At 37.0% G+C, this 22,185-nt stretch overlaps 1 non-coding gene and 1 pseudogene across 1 annotated transcript; one reads left to right on the plus strand and one right to left on the minus strand.

Moving 5' to 3' along the window:
- Nucleotides 1-825: 825 nt before the first annotated feature.
- On the plus strand, nt 826-3,989 carry LOC107620702 (calcium sensing receptor, chloroplastic-like; annotated as a pseudogene).
- A 9,243-nt stretch (nt 3,990-13,232) lies between these two features.
- Nucleotides 13,233-13,340, minus strand: LOC148576973 (small nucleolar RNA R71). The gene has a single exon (XR_015903454.1). It is a non-coding gene; the product is annotated as a small nucleolar RNA R71 (small nucleolar RNA).
- Nucleotides 13,341-22,185: the final 8,845 nt, after the last annotated feature.

Raw genomic sequence — 22,185 nt, forward strand, 5'->3', positions numbered from 1 at the left:
AATTGATTTTTCAATTTAAACATGTCTTTAGTTAGTGCATACCATGTGTTTGATGAAATGTTTCCTTTGATTATGGAGTAGTTTTCTATACTCTTGGACTAGGCTAAGGGGATTGGGTGACCTTGAGTCGTTGGGTCTAATTGATTTGGTGATTTGAGAACCCTTAGTGGTCATTTTGATACCCATTGACGCTAATCTACTACTAAGCCAATTAGTAGATAGATTAGGACTTATGAGTTGAAATTGACCAAGCCATTTGACATACTTCACTTGTAGAAGTAGACTTAATGGGCTTGGTTCCTCGTAATTGTCAATATATGGTTATTAGACAAGGATGGTGATCTCAATTCCTATGCCTAGCCAAGAGTTCCTTTTTATAATTCATATTTGAAACCCAACCCATTTCTTGATTCTTGTTACAGTTAGTTTAGTTGTTTACTTAGCTCTAGAGTAGAAATAGATTTATATGTTCCCTTACTAGATTGCATTTACTTTTACTTTGCTTTGATTACTTGACTTGGTTTCTTGCATTTTAAGATTCTTACATGCTAAGATTTAGTAGTTTAAATTCTTGACTACAAAAAAAGAGGTTAAAATGACATTTATATTATGGCGACTTTGAAGAACCGCCGTAATATTTGGATATTCCGGCATTTTCTGCTGCTGCCGTAATTGATTTTTGGATTTGTGGCATTTTTTGTAATTATGGCGGTTTTGAACCGCAGTTATCACGTGGTATAAAAGCAGAATTAGTAATCCTTTCAGAAACCCTTAGTTGAAAGTCGAAACACCACGTGCGTGACGCTGTTGCTCCTGGCCTGCGCAATGATCTCCGATCTTCTTGCGTTCTCCGATGATCTTCTCCGGTGACATCTCATCCGGCGTCGATCTCCTTCGGCGACATCTTCTACAGCGGCGATCTCCTCTAGTGACGTCTCCTCCAGCTTCCTCTCCTTGTCGACCTCTGTGTCTTCTCCACCAAAATCATCAACACCTTCCTTTCCTTCCTTCTTTCCTTCCTTTCCTTTCCTTTAATTTCCTTTCTCTATGATAAGTCTCTCTTTTAAGGCCATTTGCGAGGATTCATCGCGAGTGGAGAAGTCGATTCCGCCATTTGCGCAGTAAGATCAACAACAATTTGTGTTCCACTGCTCTGCCACCGCTGACGTTCCTCCATTTCTCTGCTTGGTGCCTTTGCTGCTGTCCCTCACTCTTCCAAAGGTCTCATTTATGTTCCGTTTCTGTTAGGGATTTTATTTTTTTTATATTATTTTCTTAGTTTTTGAATTTATTTCTATCGACAGTGATTGATTTATTGATTTTTTTAGTATAAGGTCTCATTTCTGTTGCTGTTGGTGTTTGAATTTTGTTTTGGCTATTAGTTTCCTCTTAGGTCTGGTATTTCTCTTAGATCTATATAAGACCTTAAGGTTTTCATCCATTTGTAACATTAAAGTGTTAGGATTCTTGATGGTAACTCACGTATAACTTAATGAATAATAAACTAAACTAGGTTGATGAATGTAAACTTACTGAAATTTGAAGTTGTAGAACAGCTTAGCAAGTAAGCAGAAAATGTTGAACAAGGTTAAATGCAAACTTTAAAATATACATATCATATACATGTTGATTTAGCCGCTACATGTAGGAAAAGGGTTGTAACTTGTTCTTGATTTTATTCTAGGTTTCAACTAATGTTTGCATTGTATGGTACATCAATTCGACAAATAATTTATATGTTCTTGTATCCTTGCAGGGTTTCAAAAAATGGAATGAAGGATTCTATAAATTATCAACTCATTTCTCCAAAAGATCTAGCAAAGTTTGTTTTATCTGAAGTCGGCTCGTCAACTTTTATGGTATTAATAGTATTCTCCATGATGGTTTCTTGTTATGTATATTCAGCAATACTCATTTTAGAGCCCCCCTCTTGTTGTGATGGTAACTTATTGTTCTCTTCACTTTGGGCAGGGAAGAGCACACTCTTGAATCATTTGTTTTATACCAATTTCCAAGAGATGAACGCTGATGCTGGAAGGCAAGTAATTCTTGTAATCCCCATTCCCTATATACAAAGTTATTTGATAGGTGTTAGTATAGAAGTGATATGTGATGGTATTTGCATTGCTTGTTTTTAGGTTTAAAACAACCGAAGGAATCTGGATTGCTCGGTGTGCAGGCATTAAGCCTTGCACACTTGTGTTGGATTTGGAGTGAACTGATGGAAAAGAGCAGGGAGAAAAGGTGCTCTCTCTCTCTCTCTCAAATTTTAAAATATTAATTTTTTATAAATTATAAATACATGGTGTTATGATTCTTGACAAATTGAATTAAAAAATTAGATACTCTTTTGTTGAGATTTTTTTCCGTTAGTTAAAGCTTTCATATTTATATTTGAGTTAAAATTTTGGCTGCAAGAGTTGCCCTATATTAGCTTGAGCATTTTATTTAATTTTGATGTATTAAAATATTATTAGTCTACTGTTTATCTGGGAAATAGAAATGCTTAATTTTGATCGGTTTCTTTTGCTAGATTGGCTATTTTTTGTGTGTGTTTCTTTTGCCAATTGCTTTTAAAAAGTCAAAACAATATTCACTGAAGTGAAAATGCTTTCACATGTTAGATCTTCATTTAGTTCGTTGTGTACAAGAAGGCACTCCAAAGCACTGGTGTTGATCCCCAACCTATCATCACTGCTGCCAAGGTTTAAAAATTTCACTTGTTTGATTCTGAATTATGATTCATGATGTTTGATGCAAGTTTCTGTAGTGCTCAATTCGGTTCATGTTTAAGCAACAATGTGCTAGTTTCTGTATTTAGCATGTGTTTAATAAATACTAATCTGTTACGAAAGCATGGACTTCTTTGGAAAATTTCTCAATTTGCTCAGAGATAAGGTCTAATTAAGAGTGTGATTAGAATTGAGATTGCTAAATGTCTTTGGAGTTTCATTATTAAATTATACTCAATTTTCTTCTGTGTTCTGTTTTTCGAAGTGTTATTCATTTGATGCTACCAAAACTCTTTCTCCCCCTTTCGAAGTCGAGTAGTAACAGAACTTTTGAAAAGGGAAAAGAAAAATAGACTAGTTATTTTAGGTTCTGCTTTATGACCCTGAATATTGAATCTAAAGAAATAGATCATATTATGACCCCCTAAGAATTTTGTAGTTTGCCTTTCAAGAAGTTTACACATTTTTTTAGAAACTTGAATGATGTTTGAAGAACCAAGTTTCTTGACCTGGTTTGGATATTCTCTGTAATTTTTAGACAGTCGTGGACACTGCACAACAAACAACCAAGGTGATTGAAGGTGCGAAGCCAATAGCTTCGACGATAGTTGAAACAATATCTTCTTCAGATCTTACTGTGATTGCTGGAACAGCTGGAGCACTCTTTATTGCGTACCTCTTACTTCCTCCAATTTGGTCTGGCATCACCTTCAACTTTTGTGGTTACAAAGGTACCTTTGACATTAACAAGTTCTTATGCAAAACCATCGGCTAATACGCTTCCTCCCATGCTTTGTAGGTGAGAACTACCAAGCGAGCTCAGAGGACTTGTTAGGAATGTGAAGAAAGTGGAAGCTGAACTAGCAGGTTTGAAGATTTCTTACATGAAGAAAATCAACAAAGGCTCCAACATTGTGATCATGGACTCGTTAGTTTCTTTACTATTATTTTGAGTTACATCATTATATAAATTGATTATTAAGTGTTAACCATTGGTGCTGGATGCAAAATTAGGTACTCGGACTCGGCAAAAATAGTAGCAAGAACATTAACGAGCCTCGGTTTCAAGAACACGTGGATCGTGGCAGACGGGTTCTCGGGGAACAAAGGGTGGTTACAGAGTAGACTAGGAACAGATTCTTATTTCTCTTTGTTTACAGAGGTGTTGTGTCTCCATTAAGAGTAATCCCTGCAGCTGCTAGAGGTTTTGGAACAACCTTCCAATCAAGTACCAAGCTTCTTCCTGGAGCTGATTGATTCTCTTTTCTTTTGTTTTCTTTTTTATTTTTTATTTTTATTTGCAAATACAAATCTACCCCTTGTGTATGTTCAAGTCATCCTTATTTTTTGTTTCATCATTTTCTCATAATTAGTTTTGCTCCTTATAATTTCTTTTTGTCTTAGTTAGAATTAGAGTACACTTATTATATTTGTGAAGTAATTTAATGCAATGATATCACAAGATAAAATTTTAATGTTAACAACTGAACATCTAAATTACCACGTGAATAAACTAACTGTAATGTATAAAGATCAATTGATCTGCTGTTTTGTTTTTTTTTTTGTTTTTTTTTTAAGTGCTAATGGTCTTGCATCTCCAAGGAATTTCCTTGAAGATAAATTCAATCATGGGTACACTATAGTGCAAAATTTTGGTGGTGAACTATTTGCTGCAGTCCTAGATTTCTCTCCCTTCGATGTTGTTGCTTGGCATGGTAATTATGTTTCATATAAGGTGGGTTGCTCTTGTAGCAACATTGTTTCAAGAGAATGTTATTATTTTAATCTTCAACATGTTATTTCCAATTTTTTGGGGGTAATAATAATTTGACAAATCTTGTTTTTGCTTTGTAGTATGATCTAAACAAATTCTACCCTTACAATACTGTTCTGCTCGATCACAGTGATCCCTCGATAAAAACTGGTAAAATCTCTTTTATTATTTTTTTCCCTAAGTTTTAGAATTTCCTTTAAACCACTTGTCTCTTTCTCTTCTGCTGGCTCCCCCCTCTTTTCTTTCTTTTTTCTGTGTTCTGACAATTGTTTTGTATATGGAATATTGACTGCACCTCTTATATTATTAGGAAGATGTTGCGATCATGAAGTAAATGAATACGGATGCCTACAAATTTTCTATTTCTTGGTCCAGAATATTGCTTAGTAAGTAGACACTACTATATTATATTTTACTAATCAACATCCTTAATTAATATGAATTTCATCTAATTGAATATCTCATCTCTTCATCAATATTATATGCAGAAGGAAAAATTATAAAAGAAGGTGATTGAGGAAATGAGCTATGAGAGTATAAAGAACAATCCTCATTTGGTTAGGTGGCTCTTACATTGCCATCTCACCTCTAATTTATTTCAATCACTTTCTTCTATCTTCAAACTTTCTATTACATAAGGTAAACTAGAGAAATATGAGTATATATTGATCAAGAAAATAGTAATTATAAAAGTATAAAGTATAATAAAAAATTTCTCAAACAAAATATTCCTTATTAGTTATTGGTATGTATATATCATAAGAAGAACTTGTTAGTTTATTTATTTAAGTCAATAATAGATATCTCTTCTACTAAGAGTGTGTTTGGGTGGCAAAAATTAAAGAATCTGTTAATAGCAGTAGTGGCTTGTTCCTTAAAATCTAATCCATGCAGGAAAGTTTTGAGTATGAGGTATAAAAATTCTGTATGCATCCATCTCTTTTAGACTCAGTATACTTGAAGAACAAGAATAACTGCTGATCACTTATTAAGTTGTGAAGAAAAAATGGTCTAATTCTATTGGCTTTGCTTGGAAAATTTGAAGGCTTAGCACTTTGTTTTTGCTTGTTGATTAGTTTGTGTTTCATTCCAGAATCTCTTAGATAGCTAGAAATAATTAATTAGGCATTATTATAGAAAATAATAATAATAATAATAATAATAATAATAATAATAATAATAATAATAATAATAATAATAATAATAATAATAATAATAATAATAAACCAAGCTGTGAAAGAAAATTAATTAAAATGAACATGATTTTCTTTCAGGCAAATAATCAAGACAAAAGAAGGATTGGAGTGAGGACAGAGATTATCATGACAAAGTGTACCAAAAGCTATGATGGAGATTTTATGTATTAAGAGATACATGTTAAGACATTTATAATTAAAAAATTATGTTATGTTAAATACTTTATTTGTATAGGGGTTATTATTTTTTGATTTTTAATACTAGAAAATAATATATTATATTTAATACATTGTTTATGAGTTATATAATATTTTGTTTGAGTATTGATTTTTTGTTAATGAAAAAGTTTAATAAAAAAATTATTTGTTTAATGCAATAAAAATGACGGTTAAAATTTGTCTTTGTAAATGATTAAAAAATGTCACTTTTATCCGGTAAAAAGGGCGGTTTGTAATTGCCATTTTAAACAACATAAAATGTCATTTTAACTCGGTAAAATGGCAGTTTCAAATGCCATTTTATCCAACTAAAAATACCGTTTTAACCAATCAAAATACTACTGTCAGGGTAAAAATGGCCGTTCGTAAACGCCGTTTTAACCAACCAAAAATTCCATTTTCATCCTGGAAATAATGGCGGTTTGAACCGCCATTTTAACCAACCAAAACCGCCGTTTTAACCAACCAAAACCACTGTTTTAACCCTGGAAATAACGACGGTTTGAACCACCATTTTAACCAACAAAAAAATGTCATTTTATTTGGAAAAAATGGTGGTTTGAACCGCCGTTTTAACCCAAGAAATTGTGGCGGTTTTTTGAAAACCGCTGTAATAACCAGAATGGCGCCCAGAATTACGTCGTTTTCTAAAATTGCCGTTTCTGGTAATAATGGCAGTTCAAACCGCCGTAATTACCCAAAAAAACCGCCATTTTAACCAATATGGATGCACATGTTTGCCCATTCTCTTGAGGACGACCCGAGACTAATACTCTCGGTTACTTTTTATTGGGGTTGACTTGTGACAACCATATCAAAAGTTGATCGATAGGATTATATGTTAGTCTAGGACTATACTATGATAATGATTTGATTTTCTATTGATGAAAATTCTAGACCGACACTAATTCAATCATCAAATTTTTGGCGCCGTTGCTGGGGAATGGTTGCAACGTGTGCTTTGATATTAGTTATGTGAATTTGTGAATATTGTAGATAGTTTATTTGATTTCATTAGTTGGTTTTTAGTTTATATTTTCTTTAATGCATGAGCTATGACTTCTAGGTTGAATGACTCGGTCTCAACCGAATCCTAGCTTAGCCGAGTTTGATCCTGAAATTGAAAGAACCTTACTACATACTCGGCAAGCTAGACGGCGGTTGGATTACACGGCTAGTGCTTCGGCTTCTCTTGAGGAACCTTCCGAAACACTAGACGGAACCGAGAGTGATCTAGAGTCCACATTCAACGAAGGAACTTCCTATTCCTCTGTTAGTACTACTGATGTATCCTTGCATACTACAGGTGAAAACCGCATGGCGGAGCTACGTAAGATTACCTTGCACGAACAAGGAGCATCAGATCTCATTCTTCAACTGTTGCAAGCTAGGTATTCGAATCTTGATCCTAATTTTGAGCTGAAGAATAGTCTGATTAACTTACTTCCTAAGTACCATGGACTACTGGGCCAAGACCCCATTAGGCATTTGAGAGACTTTCAAGTAGCTTGTTCTACGGCTCGAAGGCATGGTGCTGATGAGATTGCTATCATGTTTTTTGCTTTCCCCTTCTCTCTTGAGGGGCAAGCAAAAGAATGGTTCTGCTCCTAACCTGATGATGTGGTGACTGAATGGGACCTATTGAGAAGAGAGTTCTTAGATAAGTTCTTTCCTCTGGAGAAGACCGACTACATCCGGAAGGAAATTTTCGGTATAATACAAAGAGACCAAGAGACACTCTATGAATATTGGACTCGATTTAAGAGGTTGTTGGAATCTTGTCCGCATCATGGGTTAGATACTCACTTGCTCATTAGCTATTTCACTAGAGGTCTTTGGGCATCGGATAAGAGATTGCTCACCGCCTTTAGTGGTGGTTCCCTTTCTAAGATCAAGAAGGCGGCGGAAGCATGGAGTTTGATCAATGATATTGCCGAAGTTACCCAACATGTGAAAGTGAGGAACAATCATCCCAAGAGTGTGTTGGAAGCACCTTCTTCCGCCAAGGAGAAAAGGCATCTCAATCAATCCAAGCCATCCAACCCCCACCTCAAATCCTCCAACTTGAAGGACCTCCTTGAGTATGTGGTTTATGCTCTGGTACCGCACATTACACTGACCAATGCCATCAAGTCTAAGAGGATTACACTCTTGCGGTAGCCAACAACTATAACAACCATCCACCCTATCAATCTCAAGGTCAAAGAAATTACTCCTATGGTAATAGCTCTAATCAAGGGTGGAGGGACAATGCTCAAGGAAATAACCACAATCAAAGATGGAACCAAGGCAAATCTTCTTCCCAATACCACAATAATACCTACCAAGCCAACCGAAACCATCATAACCAACCATACCAACACTCACAACAAAACCACAACAACAACCATAGATACTAAATGCCTTACCAAATACAACAAACTAATCAACTTTCTTCTTCTCCCACAAACTAAGGTGATGACTCTCACCGTGCACTCTACCAAGAACAAGAAAGACTTAGGGCTATGATAGAGAAAAATAAAGAGAACACTAAGAATCTCAATGCGTAAGTTGGCACTATGAGTGCCCAAATGTCTTCCATAGCCAAGATTCTCTCAAGGTTGACCCTACCTCCTACCAATAATATTAACACCAACCATGCCTATAGCTCATCTAGCCTTCCTTCCCAACCTATCCCAAACCCAAGGGGTAGCATCAATCCAATCACCTTGAGGAGTGGTACAATGCTTGAGGAAGTTAAACCCAAGCCCATCAAGTTGGCGGAGGATGTTCCTAATGTAGAAGTTAGTGAAACAATGGAGATAGATGAAGATGACAAGGAGGAAGAAGTTGTGAAGGAAGAAGAAGAGCAATTGAGGGCCAAGGAACCGAAGAGGAAGAACAACTTAAAGGAACAAATTCCTATACCTTTCCCTATGATAGCCAAGAAGGCCAAGAAGCATGAGGAGCTTGGTCCTAACATAGTGCAAATCTTCAAGAATGCGGAGATAACTATTCCACTATTCGATGCCACATATATCAAGTTCCAAAATATGCTAGGTTCCTTAAAGATGTGTGCACTCACAAAGAGAAGATTGGTAGACTAGGAATGAATCCATTAGATAATTGTATCTCTTCTGTGGTTGATGATTTTCCTGAAAAATATAGTGATCCTGGTCCTTGCTTGGTATCTTGTATGATTGGTGAGATTCAACTTAAAGGATTGCATGTGCGACCTGGGTCGTGTGTGAGCATTATTGATGAGCGGATAATTTATACGCTTTTTGGCATTGTTTTTACATAGTTTTCAGTATGATTTGATTAGTTTTTAGTATATTTTTATTAGTTTTTAAATAAAATTCACATTTCTGGACTTTACTATGAGTTTATGTATTTTTCTGTGATTTCAGGTATTTTCTGGCTGAAATTGAGGGACCTGAGCAAAAATCAGATTCAGAGGTTGAAGAAGGACTGCAGATGCTGTTGGATTCTGACCTCCCTGCACTCAAAGTGGATTTTCTGTAGTTACAGAACTCCAAATGGCGCGCTCTCAATTACGTTGGAAAGTAGACATCCAGGGCTTTCCATCAATATAGTCCATACTTTGCCCGAGTTTAGACGACGCAAACTGGCGATCAACGCCAGTTCCATGTTGCATTCTGGAGTTAAACGTCAGAAACAGGTTGCAAAGCAGAGTTAAACGCTAGAAACAGGTTACAAATTGGCGTTCAACTCCAAGGAAGACCTCTACACGTGTAAAGCTCAATGCTCAGTCCAGGCACACACCAAGTGGGCCCGAAAGTGGATTTCTGCATCATTTACTTATTTCTGTAACCTTAGTAACTAGTTTAGTATAAATAGAACTTTTTACTATTGTATTTACATCTTTAGTTTAATCTTTGGATTGTCTTTTGATCCTTTGATCATGGAGGCTGGCCTCTCAGCCATGCCTGAACCTTGTTCTTATGTATTTTCAATGGTAGAGTTTCTACACACCATAGATTAAGGTGTTGAGCTCTGCTATTCCTCGAGTATTAATGCAAAGTACTATTGTTTTTATATTCAATTCAAGCTTATTCCGATTCTAAGATATTCATTTGCACCTCAATATGAATGTGATGATCGTGACACTCATAATCATTCCCAACCTATGAACGCGTGCCTGACAACCACTTCTGTTCTACCTTAGATTGAATGAGTATCTCTGGGATTCCTTAATCAGAGTCTTCGTGGTATAAGTTAGAATCCATGGACGGCCATTCTTGAGATCCGGAAAGTCTAAACCTTATCTGTGGTATTCCGAGTAGGATCTGAGAAGGGATGGCTGCGACGAGCTTTAAATTCACGAGTGCTGGACGTAGTGACAGATGCAAAAGGATCAATGGATCCTATTCCAGCATGATCGAGAACCGACAGATGATTAGCCATGCAGTGACAGCGCATTGGACCATTTTCACTGAGAGGACAGGATGTAGCCGTTGACAACGGTGATGCCTAACGTACAGCTTGCCATGGAAGGGAGTAGGAATGATTGGATGAAGACAGCAGGAAAGCAGAGGTTCAGGAGGAACAAAAGCATCTCTATACGCTTATCTGAAATTCTCACCAATGAATTACATAAGTATCTCTATCCTAGTTTATATTTTATTTATATTTATTATCAATTCACCATAACCATTTGAATCCGCCTGACTGAGATTTACAAGGTGACCATAGCTTGCTTCAGGCCGACAATCTCTATGGGATTGACCCTTACTCACGTAAGGTTTATTACTTGGACGACCCAGTGCACTTGCTAGTTAGTTGTGCGAAGTTGTGACAAAGTGTGATTCACGTTTGAGAGCACCAAGCCTTTGGTGCCATTGTTGATGATCGCAATTTCGTGCACCAAGGTTTTGGCGCCGTTGCCGGGGATTGTTCGAGTTTGGACAACTGACTGTTCATCTTGTTGCTCAGATTAGGTAAATTTATTTTAATTTTAAGCTTTTTGTTTTTATTATTCTTAATTTCGAGAAAAAAATTTAAATAAATTATTCTAAGTTCTTCAAGATTTTTAAGAAGGAATTCTAGAATCTCATGAGATAGGTTGAATCTTGGCTGGCCGTTAAGCCATGTCTAATCTTTTGGACCGAGGTTTCAACTATCTCAAGAGAAGAGCTTCTTTGTCTTTTCCAGCAAATTAGCTGCTGTATGTAATGTCCTATTGAAGCTTGACTGGCTATTGGCCATGTCTAGTGTTTTGGACCGGAGCTTTCACTGAAAGCTTGGCTGGCTAGTGAGCCATGTCTAATTCCTGGACTGGAGCTTTAGACTAACATTGCAAGATTCCTGGAATTCCTATTAAAAATTTTGAAATCCTTATTTTGCAAATTCCAATTAATTTTCGAAAAATACCAAAAATTTTAATAAAATCATAAAACCAAAAACAATTTGATGTTTCTTGCTTGAATCTAGTGTCAAGTCATAAGTTTGGTGTCAATTGCATGTTTATCTCTTTCTTGCATTTTTCGAAAATCCATGCATTGTATTCTTCATGATCTTCAAGTTGTTCTTGGTAAGTCTTCTTGTTCGATCTTCATATTTTCTTGCTTTGTGTCTTTTCTTGTTTTTCATATGCATTTTCAATTTGTTACTGTCCATACATGAAAAATTTTTAAGTTTGGTGTCTTGCATGTTTTTTCTCTTTTCTTAAAAATTTTCAAAAATAAATTCTTGGTGTTCATCTTGACATTCAAAGCGTTCTTGGTGTTCATCTTGACATTCATAGTGTTCTTGCATGCATCATTTATTTTGATCCAAAATTTTCATGCATTGAGTCTTTTTGATGTTTTTCTCTCTCATCATTAAAATTCAAAAATAAAAAAATATCTTTTCCTTTTTCACTCATAAATTTTCGAAAATTTGAGTTGACTTTTTCAAAACTTTTTAAAATTTAGTTGTTTCTTATGAGTCAAATCAAATTTTCAATTTAAAAATTCTATCTTTTTCAAAAATCAAATCTTTTTCATTTTTTCTTTCATATTTTCGAAAACTTTATGATTGATTTTCAAAACCTTTTTCTTATTTCTAATTCATATTTTCGAAATTAATGCTAACAATTAATGTGATTGATTCAAAATTTTTAAGTTTGTTACTTGCCTATCAAGAAAGGTTCAATCTTTAAATTTTAAAATCATATCTTTTTTGTTTCTTGTGAGTCAAGTAATCAACTTTAGTTTTCAAAATCAAATCTTTTTAAATTTCTTTTTCAAATCTTTTTCAAAATAAATTTCAATCACATCTTTTTCAAAATCAATTTCAAAATCTTTTCTAACATCTTTTCTAACTTCTTATTTTTTCAAAAATTAATTTTCAAATCTTTTTCAATTAATCTTATCTTTTTGTTTGATTCTTATCTTTTTCAAAACTACCCAACTAATTCTCTCTCTAATTTTTGAAAATCACCTTCCTCTTTTTCAAAATTCCTTTTTAATTAACTAATTGTTTTAAATTTTAATTTAATTTAATTTAATTTTTCTTTTTTTTTTTAATTTTCGAATTTTAACTTTAATTTAAAAAAAACAAAAATATTTTTTTAATTTAATTTATTTAATTTTCGAATTCTCTCATCTCTCATTCCCTTCTGTTTATTTATTCATCTATTAACACCCCTCTTTCACCCAAGAATTCGAACTCATTCCTCTCCCTTGTGTTTGGATTCTTATCTTTTCCTTCCTCCATTATTCTCTTCTTATACTTACATAAGGAATCTCTACACTGTGACATAGAGGATTCCATATTTTATGTTCTCTTCTTTTTTATATGAGCAGGAACAAGGATAAGAACATTCTTGTTGAAGCTGATCCTGAACCTGAAAGGACTCTGAAGAGGAAGCTAAGGGAAGCTAAAGCACAACTCTCTGGAGAAAATCTGACAGAAATTTTTGAAAAAGAAAGAGACATGGCCGAAAATAATAACAATGCAAGGAAGATGCTTGGTGACTTTACTGCACCAAATTCCAATTTACATGGAAGAAACATCTCAATCCCTGCCATTGGAGCAAACAACTTTGAGCTAAAACCTCAATTAGTTTCTCTGATGCAACAGAACTGCAAGTTTTATGGACTTCCATCAGAAGATCCTTTTTAGTTCTTAACTAAATTCTTGCAGATCTGTGATACTGTTAAGACCAATGGAGTTGATCTCGAGGTCTACAGGCTTATGCTTTTCCCATTTGCTGTAAGAGACAGAGCTAGAATATGGTTAGACTCTCAACCTAAAGATAGCCTGAAGTCTTGGGATAAGCTGGTCACGGCTTTCTTAGCCAAGTTCTTTCCTCCTCAAAAGCTTAGCAAGCTTAGAGTGGATGTTCAAACCTTCAAACAGAAGGAAGGTGAATCCCTCTATGAAGCTTGGGAGAGATACAAGGAACTGACCAAAAAGTGTCCTTCTGACATGCTTTCAGAATGGACCATCCTGGATATATTCTATGATGGTCTGTCTAAATTATCTAAGATGTCATTGGACCATTCTGCAGGTGGATCCATTCACCTAAAGAAAACGCCTGCAGAAGCTCAAGAACTCATTGACATGGTTACAAATAACCAATTCATGTACACTTCTGAAAGGAATCATGTGAATAATGGGACGCCTCAAAGGAAGGGAGTTCTTGAAATTGATACTCTGAATGCCATACTGGCTCAGAATAAAATATTGACTCAGCAAGTCAATATGATCTCTCAGAGTCTGAATGGATTGAAGGAATCATCCAACAGTACTAAAGAGGCCTCTTCTGAAGAAGAAGCTTATGATCCTGAGAACCCTGCAATAGTAGAGGTCAATTACATGGGTGAATCCTATGGAAACACCTATAATCCCTCATGGAGAAATCATCCAAATTTCTCATGGAAGGATCAACAAAAGCCTCAACAAGGCTTTAATAATGGTGGAAGAATTAGGTTTAGCAATAGCAAGCCTTTTCCATCATCCACTCAGCAACAGATAGAGAATTCTGAGCAGAATCCATCTAGCTTAGCAAATATAGTCTCTGATCTATCTAAGGCCACTCTGAGTTTCATGAATTAAAAAAGGTCCTCCATTAGAAATTTGGAGGCACAAGTGGGCCAGTTGAGTAAAAGAGTCACTGAAACTCCTCCTAGTACTCTCCCAAGCAATACAGAAGAGAATCCAAAAAGAGAATGCAAGGCCATTACCTTACTTAGTGTGGCCGAACCCAAAGAGGAGGAGGAGGACGTGAATCCTAGTGAGGAAGACCTCCTAGGATGCTCAGTGACCAATAAGGAGTTTTCCTTTGAGGAACCAAAGGAATCTGAGGCTCATCTAGAGACCATAGAGATTCCATTGAACCTCCTTATGCCCTTCATGAGCTCTGATGAGTATTCTTCCTCTGAAGAGGATAAAGACATTACTGAAGAGCAAGTTGCTAAGTACCTTGGTGCAATCATGAAGCTGAATGCCAAATTAGTTGGTAATGAGACTTGGGAAGATGAACCTCCCTTGCTCACCAATGAACTGAATGCATTGGATAGGCAGAAATTACCTCAAAAGAAACAGGATCCTGGCAAATTCTTAATACCCTGTACCATAGGCACCATGACCTTTGAGAAGGCTCTGTGTGACCTGGGATCAGGAATTAACTTAATGCCACTCTCTGTAATGGAGAAACTTGGGATCTTTGAGGTGTAAGTTGCCAGAATCTCATTAGAGATGGCAGACAACTCAAGAAAACAGGCTTATGGACAAGTAGAGGACGTGTTAGTAAAGGTTAAAGGCCTTTACATCCCTGATGATTTCATAATCCTAGACACTAGGAAGGATGAGGATGAATCCATCATCCTTGAAAGACCTTTCCTAGCCACAGCAAGAGCTGTGATTGATGTGGACAGAGGAGAGTTGGTCCTTCAACTGAATGAGTACAACCTTATGTTTCAAACTCAAGGATCTCCTTCTGTAACCATGGAGAGGAAGCATGAAAAGCTTCTCTCAATGCAGAGTCAACCAAAGCCCCCACAGTCAAACTCTAAGTTTGGTGTTGAATCCCCACATTCAAACTTTAAGTTTGGTGTTGGGAGGTTCCAACAATGCTCTGAACATCTGTGAGGCTCCATGAGAGCTCACTGTCAAGCTATTGACATTAAAGAAGCGCTTGTTGGGAGCCAACCCAATGTTATCTAATTATATCTATTTTATTTTTATTGTTATTTTCGTGTTTTATTAGGTGGATGATCATGTGGAGTCACAAAAACTACTGAAAAATAAAAAACAAAATGAAAAACAGCATTAAAAATAGCACACCCTGGAGGAGGAGAATTCTGGCGTTTAAACGCCAGAAACAAGCATCTGTCTGGCGTTTAACGCCAGAAACAAGCATCTACCTAGCGTTAAACGCCAGAAACAGGCTACATTTGGGTGTTTAACGCCAGAAACAAGCAGCAATCTAGCGTTAAATGCCAGGAATACACAGCAAGGGCGTTTTACACGCCTAATTGGAGCAAGGATGTTAAGTCCTTGGCCCCACTGAATCTGTGGACCCCACAGGATCCCCACCTTTTCTTCTCTCCTCTTCACACCTTTCCATAACACTCTTCCCCAAAATAACCTCCACCAATCACCTCCATTACTCCTCCAAAACCATCATACAACTCACCTACACCCACCCACTCAAACTTAAACCCTCACTCCTTCCTTTTCACACATCATAACCACCTAAAACCTCCCTTGGCCGAACCACTCACACCTCTCCATCTCATCTATTTTCTTCTTCTTCTACTCCCTCTTCTCTTCTTTTTGCTCGGGGATGAGCAAACATTTTAAGTTTGGTGTGGTAAAAGCATTGCTTTTTGTTTTTCCATAACCATTAATGGCACCTAAGGCCAGAGAAACCTCAAGAAAAAGGAAAGGGAAGGGAATTGCTTCAACCTCTGAGTCATAGGAGATGGAGAGATTCATCTCAAGGGTCCATAGCTCAATAATAGAGCATTTGACTGCACAACAAGAGATCATGGACCTCAACAAGAGCAGGAGGAAATTCCTCACCATGAAATCCTTGAGATACCTCAAGGGATGCACTTTCCTCCACAAAACTTTTGGGAGCAAATCAGCACTTCCCTAGGAGAATTAAGCTCCAACATGGGACAACTAAGGATGGAGCACCAAGAGCACTCCATCATCCTTCATGAGATTAGAGAAGATCAAAGAGCTATGAGGGAGGAGCAATAAAGACAAGGAAGAGACATAGAGGAGCTCAAGAGCACCATTGGTTCTTCAAGAAGAGGAAGATGCCACCCTCATTAAGGTGGACCCGTTCCTTAATCTCCTTGTTCTTATTTTCCTGTTTTTCGTTTTTTGAGCCTTATGTTTTAATTATGTTTGTGTCTCTACTATATGATCATTAGTGTTTAAATGTCTATGTTTTAAAGCTATGAATGTCCTATGACTCCATCACTTCTCTTAAATGAAAACTGTTCTAAAAACAAAAGAACAAGAAGTACAGGGTTTCGAATTTATCCTTGAAACTAGTTTAATTATTATGATATGGTGACAATACTTTTTGTTTTCTGAATGAATACTTGAACAGTGCATATGTCTTTTGAGATTGTGGTTTATGAATGTTAAATATGTTGGCTCTTGAAAGAATGATGAAAAAGGAGAAATGCTATTGATAATCTGAAAAATCATAAAAATGATTCTTGAAGCAAGAAAAAGCAGTAAAGAACAAAGCTTGCAGAAAAAAATGCAAAAAAAAAGAGAGAAAAGAAAAATGGCGAAAAAAAAGAGAAAGAAAAAAAAGAAAAAGCAAGCAGAAAAAGCCAAAGCTCTTTAAACCAAAAGGCAAGAGCAAAAAGCCAATAGCCCTTAAAACCAAAAGGCAAGGGTAATAAAAAGGATCCAAGGCTTTGAGCATCAGTGGATAGGAGGGCCTAAAGGAATAAAATCCTGGCCTAAGCGGCTAAACCAAACTGTCCCTAACCATGTGCTTGTGGCGTGAAGGTGTCAAGTGAAAACTTGAGACTGAGCGGTTAAAGTCAAGGTCCAAAGCAAAAAAAGAGTGTGCTTAAGAACTCTGGACACCTCTAATTGGGGACTTTGGCAAAGCTGAGTCACAATCTGAAAAGGTTCACCCAATTATGTGTCTGTGGCATTTATGTATCCGGTGGTAATACTGGAAAACAAAGTGCTTAGGGCCACGGCCAAGACTCATAAAGTAGCTGTGTTCAAGAATCAACATACTGAACTAGGAGAATCAATAATACTATCTAAATTCTAAGTTGCTATAGATGCCAATCATTTTGAACTTCAATGGATAAAGTGAGATGCCAAAACTATTCAAGAGGCAAAAAGCTACTAGTCCCGCTCATCTGATTGGAGCTAAGTTTCATTGATATTTTGGAATTTATAGTATATTCTCTTCTTTTTATCCGATTTGATTTTCAGTTTCTTGGGGACAAGCAACAATTTAAGTTTGGTGTTGTGATGAGCGGATAATTTATACGCTTTTTGGCATTGTTTTTACATAGTTTTCAGTATGATTTGATTAATTTTTAGTATATTTTTATTAGTTTTTAAATAAAATTCATATTTCTGGACTTTACTATGAGTTTGTGTGTTTTTCTATGATTTCAGGTATTTTCTGGCTGAAATTGAGGGACCTGAGCAAAAATCAGATTCAGAGGTTGAAGAAGGACTGCAGATGCTGTTGGATTCTGACCTCCCTGCACTCAAAGTGGATTTTCTGAAGTTAGAGAACTCCAAATAGCGCGCTCTCAATTGCGTTGGAAAGTAGACATCCAGGGCTTTCTAGAAATATATAATAGTCCATACTTTAACCGAGTTTAGATGACACAAATTGGCGTTCAACGCCAGTTCCATGTTGCATTCTGGAGTTAAACATCAGAAACAGGTTGCAAAGTGGAGTTAAACGCCAGAAACAGGTTACAAACTGTCGTTCAACTCCAAGAAAGACCTCTACACATGTAAAGCTCAATGCTCAGCCCAAGCACACACCAAGTGGGCCCGGAAGTGGATTTATGCATCATTTACTTATTTCTGTAACCCTAGTAACTAGTTTAGTATAAATAGAACTTTTTACTATTGTATTTACATCTTTAGTTTAATCTTTGGATTGTCTTTTGATCCTTTGATCATGGAGGCTGGCCTCTCAGCCATGCCTAAACCTTGTTCATATGTATTTTCAACGGTAGAGTTTCTACACACCATAGATTAAGGTGTGGAGCTCTACTGTTCCTCGAGTATTAATGCAAAGTACTATTGTTTTTCTATTCAATTCAAGCTTATTCCGATTCTAAGATATTCATTCGCACCTCAATATGAATGTGATGATTGTGACACTCATCATCATTCCTAACCTATGAACGCGTACCTGACAACCACTTCCGTTTTACCTTAGATTGAATGAGTATCTCCGGGATTCCTTAATCAGAGTCTTCGTGGTATAAGTTAAAATCCATGGATGGCCATTCTTGAGATTCGGAAAGTCTAAACCTTGCCTGTGGTATTTCGAGTAGGATCTGGGAAGGGATGGCTGCGACGAGCTTCAAACTCGCAAGTACTGGGCGTAGTGACAGACGCAAAAGGATCAATGGATCCTATTCCAGCATGATCGAGAACCGACAGATGATTAGCCATGCAGTGACAGCGCATTGGACCATTTTCACTGAGAGGACAGGATGTAGCCATTGACAACGGTGATGCCTAACATACAGCTTGCCATGGAAGGGAGTAGGAATGATTGGATGAAGACAGCAGGAAAGCAGAGGTTCAGGAGGAACGAAAGCATCTCTATACGCTTATCTGAAATTCTCACCAATGAATTACATAAGTATCTCTATCCTAGTTTATATTTTATTTATATTTATTATCAATTCACCATAACTATTTGAATCCGCCTGACTGAGATTTACAAGGTGACCATAGCTTGCTTCAGGACGACAATCTCCATGGGATCGACCCTTACTCACGTAAGGTTTATTACTTGGACGACCCAGTGCACTTGCTGGTTAGTTGTGCGAAGTTGTGACAAAGTGTGATTCACATTTGAGAGCACCAAGCCTTTGGCGCCATTGTTGATGATCGCAATTTCATGCACCAATTATGCCACTTTCAATTTATGAGAAGTTGAACCTTACACCATTGAGGCGATTCGGGGCTAGGTTTGTGGTTGCGGACTAGAGTATAATTTCAGTTGTGGGTATTGCTGAGAATGTATTGGTGAGGATTCAGGACTTAATCTTTCCGGTGGATTTCCATATCCTAGAGACACCTCTCATTGATTCGGATAGGCCATCCTCCATCTTACTTGGGAGGCCATTCTTGAAGACATCCTGGTTTAAATTAGATGCTTTTCGGGGAATTACTCATTTGAAGCCAAAGGGAAGGTGGTGAAGTTAAAATTGGAGGAAAGCATGAGGCAACCTCTAGAGGTACATTCAATTTTTGGTTGTGACATTGTTGAAGATGATGTAATTGAAGAACACTTTAGGAGTGATGATGAGATAAGTGTTAATAGAAACTTGGGGAAAAGAGGAGTTAGCAAGGAAAAGGGAAAGGATCCATGACTTCCATATTATCAAGAAAATAAGGCACCCAATCATGGTTCGATTGACAAGTAGAAGTATCTCCCCTTGAAAAACACTCTTTCCAAGGTTAACAAGAAGGACAAGATGGATGTCCTTGAGGATGTTCCAAAGAGCTGATCGCAAGCTCATGACCGTCCAACTTAAGGACGTTAAAGAAAAGTGCTAGGTGGGAGACACCCTACCATGGTAAGATCCTCCTTGTACATAGTTTCTTGCATGTAGTTTTAGAGTCTTTGTTTGATTTTGTTGAGTTTGTTTAAGTGTACTTGATTTTGTTGATTTCATTGAGTTGTTAGAGTTTTAATGAGGATTTCATTTATCTTAGTTTGGTTAAATTGGTAATTTTAAAAAAAATACTTAATTTTGAGTATTGCATGAAATTCTAAGTATTTTTGAAGCATCTAGCTTATATGAATGCCAAGATTGTGCTACAATTGTCTTCCCTCATATTTTTTGTTAAAAAAAAGAGGGGCGTTCCACGCGTAATCATGGACGACGCGTACGCGTCGATTTTAATGCCATAACTCCAGGTACACAAACCAGAGAGTTGTGATGGAACTGTGCAAATTTCATGCTAGGAGCACAATCCCTTCCATGTGTGCACGTCTGTGACGCATACGCATCAATGGTCATTTTCGCAAACCGACGCGTGAGCGTGGATGATGCGTATGCGTCGTTTGCTGATGTTGCAACTCTTGGTACAAAAACCAGAGAGTTGCGCTGGAGTGGTGCTGCTTATGTGCGAAAAGCACATTTTGGCCCCAAACGTGCATATCAGCTGACGCGTACGCGTCCCCTCTCATTTTGCTGGCCACGCGTAGGCGTGGATGACGCTCACGCATCATGCCCCATTTCCTGCTTCCCACGCGTATGCGTGGGTGAAGCGCGCGCGTCGCATGTCTGACGCAGCTAACAGGGCACGCTGCCCTGTTCTCTCCTTTTTCGATTTCTTTCTTCTACTCTTTCTTCCTCCTTCTCCTACCCATCTCTTTTCTGCCCACAACCACCGACAACCACCACCTCCGGCGGTCCCACATCTTCTCTCTCCCCTCTCTTCTTCTCCTTTCTATTCTCCTCTTCTCACTTATACTCAACCTCACTTTCTTCCTCCTTTCGAGGTTGCATTTCTCTTCTTCATCTTTTGTTTTTTTTTAAATTTTTCTTTACTATTGCATTTATTTACTCTACTCTCTCCGTTCTTGGTTGCATTTTAACTTTGTTGTTTATTTTTTTGTTTGCTCACTCTTGTTTCTTTTCTTCCCTTTTATTTTCTTGTATGGGTGTTGAATCTCATTTACTTTTGAATTAGGGTATTATTTCATATTTCTTGGATTGTTTGTGCTTTGGTAGATGACATTCTATTTCGGGGCATATTCCTCTTGGACTCATCAATCTTGCTTGTTATTTACACTTTGCATACCAAGTGTTTGTGAAAAAGAGCCAATGACATCTTTGTTCATTGTTGATCTTTTTCTTTCAACTTAGTGCCTATTTTTCACAACACTTGCGCTACATGAGCATTGAGCGCCATTTCCATGATTTTCATCATCAAATGCTATGCTTATAGCATCATGCAAGAATGAGTGGTTCAATGCTCTCTAACCCCACATTCTTCAATTTCTAGACTTTATTGTCCTGGAGTTAGTTGAGGAAACAGTTTTTCTATGGCTTTCACCATTTTAGCATGTGTTTGTCATTGTTGTTATCGATGCTTGAGTTTATTCTTCTCATGCTTTGTATTTGCATGCTTCTTTCACTTTTGCATCTCATGCTAGTGATGTGCCTCCTTGATAATTTTGTCGTCTTACTTGTATGAAGTAGCTACCATATTTTTAAGACATTCCACTCTTTTGTGGCATTAATCTTCACTTGCATTGCATTAATTCTGGTTTTTGTCTCTTTGAGCTTAATGTTTTTCTCTTTTCTTCCTTTTTAGGATGACCACTAAAAAGGAATGGAAAAGACCTCCAAAAGCCATCTACAAGGAGAGCAACTCAAAGAACAACCGTCAAGGCGCAAACTTGCTCGAAGGCTAAACCACTTTCTAAGCGGTTGAAGAACTCTAGCCACATTGATGAGGCAGAAAAGGAAGTTCCCAAAAGATTCACCAACCCACCTGTGATGGAAACCGACGCTCCAGGGTTCACTTTGAATCATGGCAAAGAAGTAATCAAGAGGTGAAAAAGGAGATGTCCTTGTTTCGCCATCCTATGGCCATTGCGAGTGACACTCCTGGACCCATTCTGTTCCTCATTGATAGCACGGAGGACCGTGCAAATTTTTAAGTTTGGGGAGGTCGTTTACCGACTTTCGTAGGTAATAAACCTTCTTTTCAACACCCAAATCTTAATTTTCTTTCGTCAATTAGGATAATTTGCATTGCATGGTTAGTTTTTGCATTTAAACACTTTTAGCATGGTAGTTATTTCTTGTTAGGACTACTTGGTTAGGGTGATAATTGCTTTTCCAAGAAACTGTTTTTAGGGCACCCTACCAATTTAAAAAAATTTTTGTGTTGAACTTGCTTGAAGAAATAAATTTTGGAAAAGGTTTTTGAGCTAAGAACACACAAGCATATGAGTTTTGAGCTTAATTGCGTTGTTACATCATATAACCACTTATTTCCATTCTTGTGATCATTGTTCTCTTTCTATGATTGCAACCCTTGATTTGTTCGATTCTATATGTCC

The sequence above is a fragment of the Arachis ipaensis genome, chromosome B1, assembly GCF_059453495.1.
Source record: "Arachis ipaensis isolate K30076 ecotype BB chromosome B1, ASM5945349v1, whole genome shotgun sequence".
NCBI lineage: Eukaryota > Viridiplantae > Streptophyta > Magnoliopsida > Fabales > Fabaceae > Arachis > Arachis ipaensis.